The sequence below is a fragment of the Vidua macroura genome, chromosome Z, assembly GCF_024509145.1.
Source record: "Vidua macroura isolate BioBank_ID:100142 chromosome Z, ASM2450914v1, whole genome shotgun sequence".
Lineage (NCBI taxonomy): Eukaryota > Metazoa > Chordata > Aves > Passeriformes > Viduidae > Vidua > Vidua macroura.
Window position 1 is genome coordinate 51,990,814 of NC_071611.1, and position 6,404 is coordinate 51,997,217.

Genomic DNA, 6,404 nt, shown 5'->3' on the forward strand with positions numbered 1-6,404 from the left:
TCTGTATTGCTCTCACTGTCAGCCTTTCAGCAGCTGTGGAGAGTGTTTTACTTTAAGTAAGATCCATGCAGCAGTCCTCAGGAAGATCTGTGCAGTGCCTTAATTTGTGCAGGGTCTGCTGCATTTTAGGTATTTTGGAATGGGCTTTCCTTAGAGCACAAGAACTTGCAGCCCTTGAGAGATGTAAGCAACCTTTAGAGAATAGGAAGATTTCCCTCAAAAACATGAGGCTTCACTTTTTACAATGTGCATTTGCAACATGTCATAAAATCCATGCCAGCCTCCCCTCCTGGTTTTCGCTGCCAGCTTGGCTGAACCTTAGTGATGCCCACAACAAGAGGTTCTGGCAGGGTGCACGGACACCCACAGCAAATGCTGTCATGTGCGGGCTCCTTTGATATGGATGGCAGGTGAACTTTGTGACAGGGGGAGCAACAACCAAATGTCAAGCTGTCAGCTCTGACCAGAAATAAGCTGTCTGGGAGGACACAGCTGGGTGGAGAGGCTACCCTGCAGGTTTGGCCTCTCTCGGAACTCTGAGGTGCTCTCCCCAGCTCTATACTGTAGTCTCTTTCATCCCTCCCTAAGTGATCTCAAAGGCTTGTGAGGGAAGGGATCAAAGTAAAATTATTATAAAATGTTGTTTCAATTCTTAAAGTCCCTGACAAGGGAAAAATAAGAGCAGCAAATAGCAGTCACACAAAATTGAGACCGGGAAAATATCTTATCTGCTTCAATGGATTTTGGATCAGCCGTTCAAATCCCATCAGATTTTTCCCGTACTGCTTTCAACATCATTCTCTGTCCCTGCACTTGAAATGTTGTGACACCAGCAATTCTGATGGATATCTCTCCACATGCACCTACCTGGTCCTCAAATAAACCACTTCCTATGGTTTAGCTGTGATGGAGGTGATAACAGATGCTGCAACCAGGTAGAGAGAAGAATGGACAAGGACAAAGTATTACCCCATGTCTTCAGCTGACAAGATTGTCATTTTTCTACCATCCTGAAATGGAGAGGAAAGCTTTTGAAAAATAACAGTGCTGGGCTGAAATGGACAAAAGGTATTATTGATCTTTAAATGAAAATTACTATTTATCGATTCAGATTTTCTTTGTGTGTTGAAATGACACAGTTTGACAGCTCTTGCTTTACAATATCTATTTTCTTGCAGTCTCAAAACAGGCTAATCTTTCTGGAAAAAAACTTAATGGGAAAATGCCACTTGTTGTCTACTTTGCAGTGTACCACTTTACCCTGCCTCTTGAGCAATGAGGACACATAAGATCATGCCACCAGGCAGAAGTGACTAGCTGCTTGGCTTATTGACTTTCTTTGCCTCATTTGTGCTGCTTATTTTAAATCACTTGTGGGTGTAATGAAAATATCTCAGTAACTCGTGGTTGCTCAGATTGTGCTCAGAGCACTTGGGCACTAGAGCAGCTTCAAATGTCATTGTGTCTATAGCATGTCAGTAATTAAATATTTGTAGCTTGCCTAATTTTAAGCTTTTCTTGTGTCTGTCTCTGTGAAAAAAAAATAGTAAAATATTCAAACTATGTTAAAATGCCTCCTCTTCCCCAAGTAGATGGCAAAGTCCTGACTTAATCCATCTTCACCAGGTGTTGCAAATATGCTGTGTTCAACAGAATCAGATGGGCAACCACAAAAATCGGTCTTTTTCAGGTTTGGATCATTTTTTTAAGAAAGCATTTGTGTTAGTGAACGTACAAGAAAACTGCTAATGCTAGGTGCAGTTTCACTAGAGAATCACCAGAGGGTGGCAGGACATTTTGTTGAGGCCCCTGCTGCTGGCTTTCAGTGCTGAGTTTGTACAGATAGCCACCCTGCATTTGTTCTCTTGATCCACAAGAGAAGTTACCCTCCTGAAAGAGTAAATGCTATTTACTATCTTTATCCTCTTGACAGAGAGCACAGAAAGTTGGGACTGAAAACTGCATCAGAAGAGTTTTTGTTGTCTCTCTTGTATGACAGCATGCCTCACTGCTCAGATTTAGTGGAAAGACTAGACTCACTCTTGTCATGCAATTGTAAGAACAGTTACTGTTCTCTGACCTACCTTCAAAAGCAAATGCGCTGAAATAGGACCTTGTCTTCTACACATTTCAGAGCTGTCTTTATGGAAAGCAGCTGTTAGAATGCTAGTTTCCAGAATGCAGTTTGCACAGCTTTACATGGTTGCTGCTTAGTTGTGAGTACTTGCAGGACCCACAGTACTTCCTTCTACATAGCTTCCTTCTTTTCTTTCAGCATTGATGGTCTTGGAGGGTTTCCTAGCTAGGACCAAACTGGCTCTTGTCAAGCAAGAAAGAAAGCAACTGAAGAAAAAAGACATGTATGTCTCCCAGGAACTTCAATGCACTTCAAACACTTCCCACTCACTGACAGCTGATAGACAACCATAATGTTCATAGGTGCACTAGCATATTGTTATTCTTCACTGCTGCCTTTGCCTGCTCAGTTTGGGAGTGTCTAGAACACCTCTGCAGAAGAAGGCTAGCCATCTAGCAGCTACTACATTAAGCTCTGTGTGGCTTGGCTAAACCAAGTCCTTTCCAGATAACCTTTTCTCCTTGGAAGAAAGAGGATATTTTCTGCCCCGTGTCAAAAAAAAAATGCTATGGGCATCCGTTTATGTTCAGCAACTGGATCATACAATTGTGACTTAAACAGTTTTGGTCAATTCCCACTAGATGACGCTGTAGCCCCTCCAGGGAAGAGAGGGTATTGCTATCAAAAGGGAGGAAGTACATCCCTAGTTTTAACTACAAGTTTAGCTGAAGTACTCTTTCTGCTCATCATGGACATCCAAACCCTACTCTTCATCTTATACTAAGAGCATTCTAAGCAAGGTGTTTTGCATTGATGACAAGATGATGTGCCGAGATGACCTCCCACTAACTTAACAGGATATTCACACCTGGGTGGCAGCAGGCTTCCAGAGTTACCCTACCCTGAAGTTCCAGATCACTTCTGTCTTCCTCCTTTCTTCTGTATGTATGGGACATTATTTAGGGTATTTTAACATCGGGGTTTGGTGGTCTATTTCCAGAGTATATTTGCATCAATCAAGCAGGGCAGATGTCCAAAAATCCTGCCTCATTTAGCTGGAAGCTGAAACAACTCTTCTGGTAAATCTGTGATGTGGTAGCAATGGAGATCATAATTTTAGGAAAACAAACCTAAATTATCATCTTCCATGTTGAAGTGGTTGGGGAAAAAATGAAAGAGAGGGAAGTTTTACGCATATTCTCTGTGAGTGACTTTCTTAACGACACTCTCATTGAGAGTGACTTTTGCCAAATGCTGTTTACTTTTTGCTGTCAAATCTGTCTGAATTGATTGAAAAGTGAGACTTGTTCCCCTCTGCTTCCTAAGTGACATACAGACTGAGTGTGAGAAACAACCTGCCAATGGCTCCATCAGGAATCCTGTGTCAGTACAACAGCTGAAAAATAGAAGACACTTTGCCAAGTCTCCATTTTAGCCCATGGTTTCTCCTACTGCTCCTCCATGGATGCACTTATATGGCTAGAGCTTGGAGAAGGCTTAGCTCTACAAAATTCTTGGTGGAGCTGTTCTTGCACTGCTGGAAAATTCAAAAGAGAAATAAGGCAAGAATCTTATTTCAGTCCAGACTGATCATACACACGTTACAACTGAGAGAAATTAAGCCTGGATAGCAGTAGATATGAATTTAGGATGGTACATGAAACCAGACTAGTGGACTAGAAAAATATAAGGGAGTGGTATGCCAGATTTAATTAATTGTGTTCATTTTCAGAATTGCAAAAATTTTTACAGGCTTTAATGCAATCTTCACCGAGTAGCTAGACTCTAGAAGAAGCAGTCCTCAGTCTCTCATCCTGTGAACACATCCTTTTCTACAGTGACCTGCTCAGTAGGTATTAGTGGTATTTATTCTGCCCTTAGAGATTAAATAAGGAATTCTTGTTACTTATTTCCACTTATGTCACAAAAAATAAATGTACTCTGAAACACAGGCTGTGACTTTTGTTTCCTCTCTTTTCAAGACATCTAAGTTAAATGTGTTCGCTTCTAAGTTAAGATACCTGATTTGTCCTTGGCTTTCGAGGTGCTCCACAAGGAGTTAGATCCATATTTGGCCAAGTCACATGGTCAGTGCTGTAGCTTTCAAGGTCTAGTTATAGCTCTGAAGATTTTTGGCCGGCAATACTCGATGATATACAAATTCTTTCTGAGCTTGATCAAACTACATTACTTTGGTGCTCCATTTCGCACAGCTGCAAAAAGTGAAGAACTCAAGTGGGAGTGAACCATCTTCTTTGCATTACCCTTTCCTGGATAAGCTGTTGACAAATGGGAAGCATAAATAGTAATTTAAAATCTAAGCATAAGAGGAGAAAATTGGCATGTTAAGTGATCTCAGATGCTTCCACACAAACAGCCAAAGCAGTGCTCAGCAAGCCCTTGTTCTCCCCTGTGGGAGACTAGGCAAGCACCATCACTTTTTTATCCCCTCATGCACTTTTTACAGGGCAGAGGCCTGTGTGAGGATGAATTACAGGAGGCAAAAGTTTTGTGCCAGCCTCTCTCCTCCACTTGATCCTCATATGGGGCACATTATTGTCACTCTGCTGTCTCTTCCCTACCTGCCTAACACCTTTATTCAAGAGAAAAGAAAAAGGAAACTTCATAAACCAGCATACTGAGTCAAAAGCATTGGGAATAAACTCTGCCATGGTCTTAGAAATCTAGAGGATTTTGCACAGCCATCCTCTGCCTTTGCACTGTTAATTCTTTGTCTAAAAAATCCTTGTCAGTTTGACAGAAAGAGCTAATTCTATGCAAAGACACTTTATGATTTAACTGACACTAGAATAGTGAAAATCTGTTTGTTCTCTGTACCTCAGATTCTCTAAGACAAGTATCTTGGCTGTGATCCAACCAACCTTTTAGTATAACTCTACACTCTAAGTATGTGCATCATTTTATCAGATGCAAGCAGTGGCAAAAATAAGAGCCATCATAACAAAAATGCTCACTGGATTGCATATATATGAATTTGTCTCTTTAAAATGGATGTTGAATTTCCTTTTTGCATGTGCTTTTCATTGATCCTCACTTGAACAGAAAGCTTCTTCAAGAAATTTTTTTTAATCGAGCAAGTAGGGACAAAGGGAAACAGATTAAGAAATGGCCCTGAAAACAAGAATGACAATTTCAAGTTACCATGAACTTGTAAATGTCTGTACAAACCCTTCATATGTTTGCAGAGTAAGTCTTGTTCTGCATTATTTTTGGAATCTGGGTGGGGTTACTCCACTGTCATTTCCAAACCTCTTCTGCTGTCTGTACAGGCCTCTCAGGCTATCCCATCCCTGGGTGGTATCTCCAGGTCTGTCTGCTGTTCCAAGGCTCTGACCTAACAATTGTTATGTTTAAACAACACCCTGGGAGTGAGCTTTCCCTCCCTGTCTGTCTTCAGGATGGGTGGGAAACAGAATTTCAGCTCTCAGACATGCACTGTGCTCTGTTCTTCCTGACTTTGTCCAGGTTAGCAGCATGCACAAACACACTCAAGAACTCAGCTCCTGTGGTGACAAGCTAGATATGGCTTACTACAGAACATGTCCTGCTGCACTACTAAATGGCATAGTTCATGATAAACTGTAAGGCTGCTCTATCACATTTGTTGTACTTTGAGGCACCTGAATGAAACAAGATTTTCCATCTTGGCACTGTTGAACAGCCAGTGCTAAAAAATATTGACCTGCTTACGAGCAGGGAAACATTCCAGTTATGTAAACAGCAGAGAAGTATTTTTTTTCTCTGCATTCCTAGAGTAAGCTGGCTTTAGCTGAGTCCATAACTTCTGTGTGTGCTGTTCCCTTTGCTGCCTCCACACACACAAATTGTTTTTTTCAGAACCACAGCCTGCTAAGTAACTCCTCTTAAGCAAAGGGTTTCAATGTGTTCTTGTAAAAGCCAGCAAAAGATTTTGAAAATAAATTGAGTGACCAGCTCTAAAAAGCATTTCCAAAATAAGCAAAAACTGCTATGCTAGATGAGGCCAAATGCTGCTCTGAGCAGCAATTGTTTCCAACAATAGTTGCTAATGACAGTTGAAAAAAACTTTACAATACAAGACCTCATTTTTTTCCTCCTGCTCTTTTCCCTCTTCTTCTTCTTTGTCTTCTTCTTCTTTTTCTTCTTCTTGAAGTACTTACTACAATAAAGATTAATAGCCATACATAGTTCTCTTCCTTGAGTCTATTGAACCTGTTTTAACCTGTTAATGTCACTGTCCTCTGCAAAATTCCCTCCTAGTGATTTTCAATCCAACTTCTGTCATGTGTATAGTAGAGAAGAGGTCAAAAAAGGAGGGAAAGAACAT

At 41.0% G+C, this 6,404-nt stretch overlaps 1 long non-coding RNA gene across 1 annotated transcript; it reads right to left on the reverse strand.

Annotated features, from left to right (window-relative positions):
• Positions 1-940: 940 nt before the first annotated feature.
• Positions 941-5,354, reverse strand: LOC128822091 (uncharacterized). The gene is made up of 4 exons (XR_008441351.1): positions 5,267-5,354; positions 4,099-4,356; positions 3,433-3,614; positions 941-1,010 (listed from the first exon to the last, which is right to left on the reverse strand). It is a non-coding gene; the product is annotated as an uncharacterized LOC128822091 (long non-coding RNA).
• Positions 5,355-6,404: the final 1,050 nt, after the last annotated feature.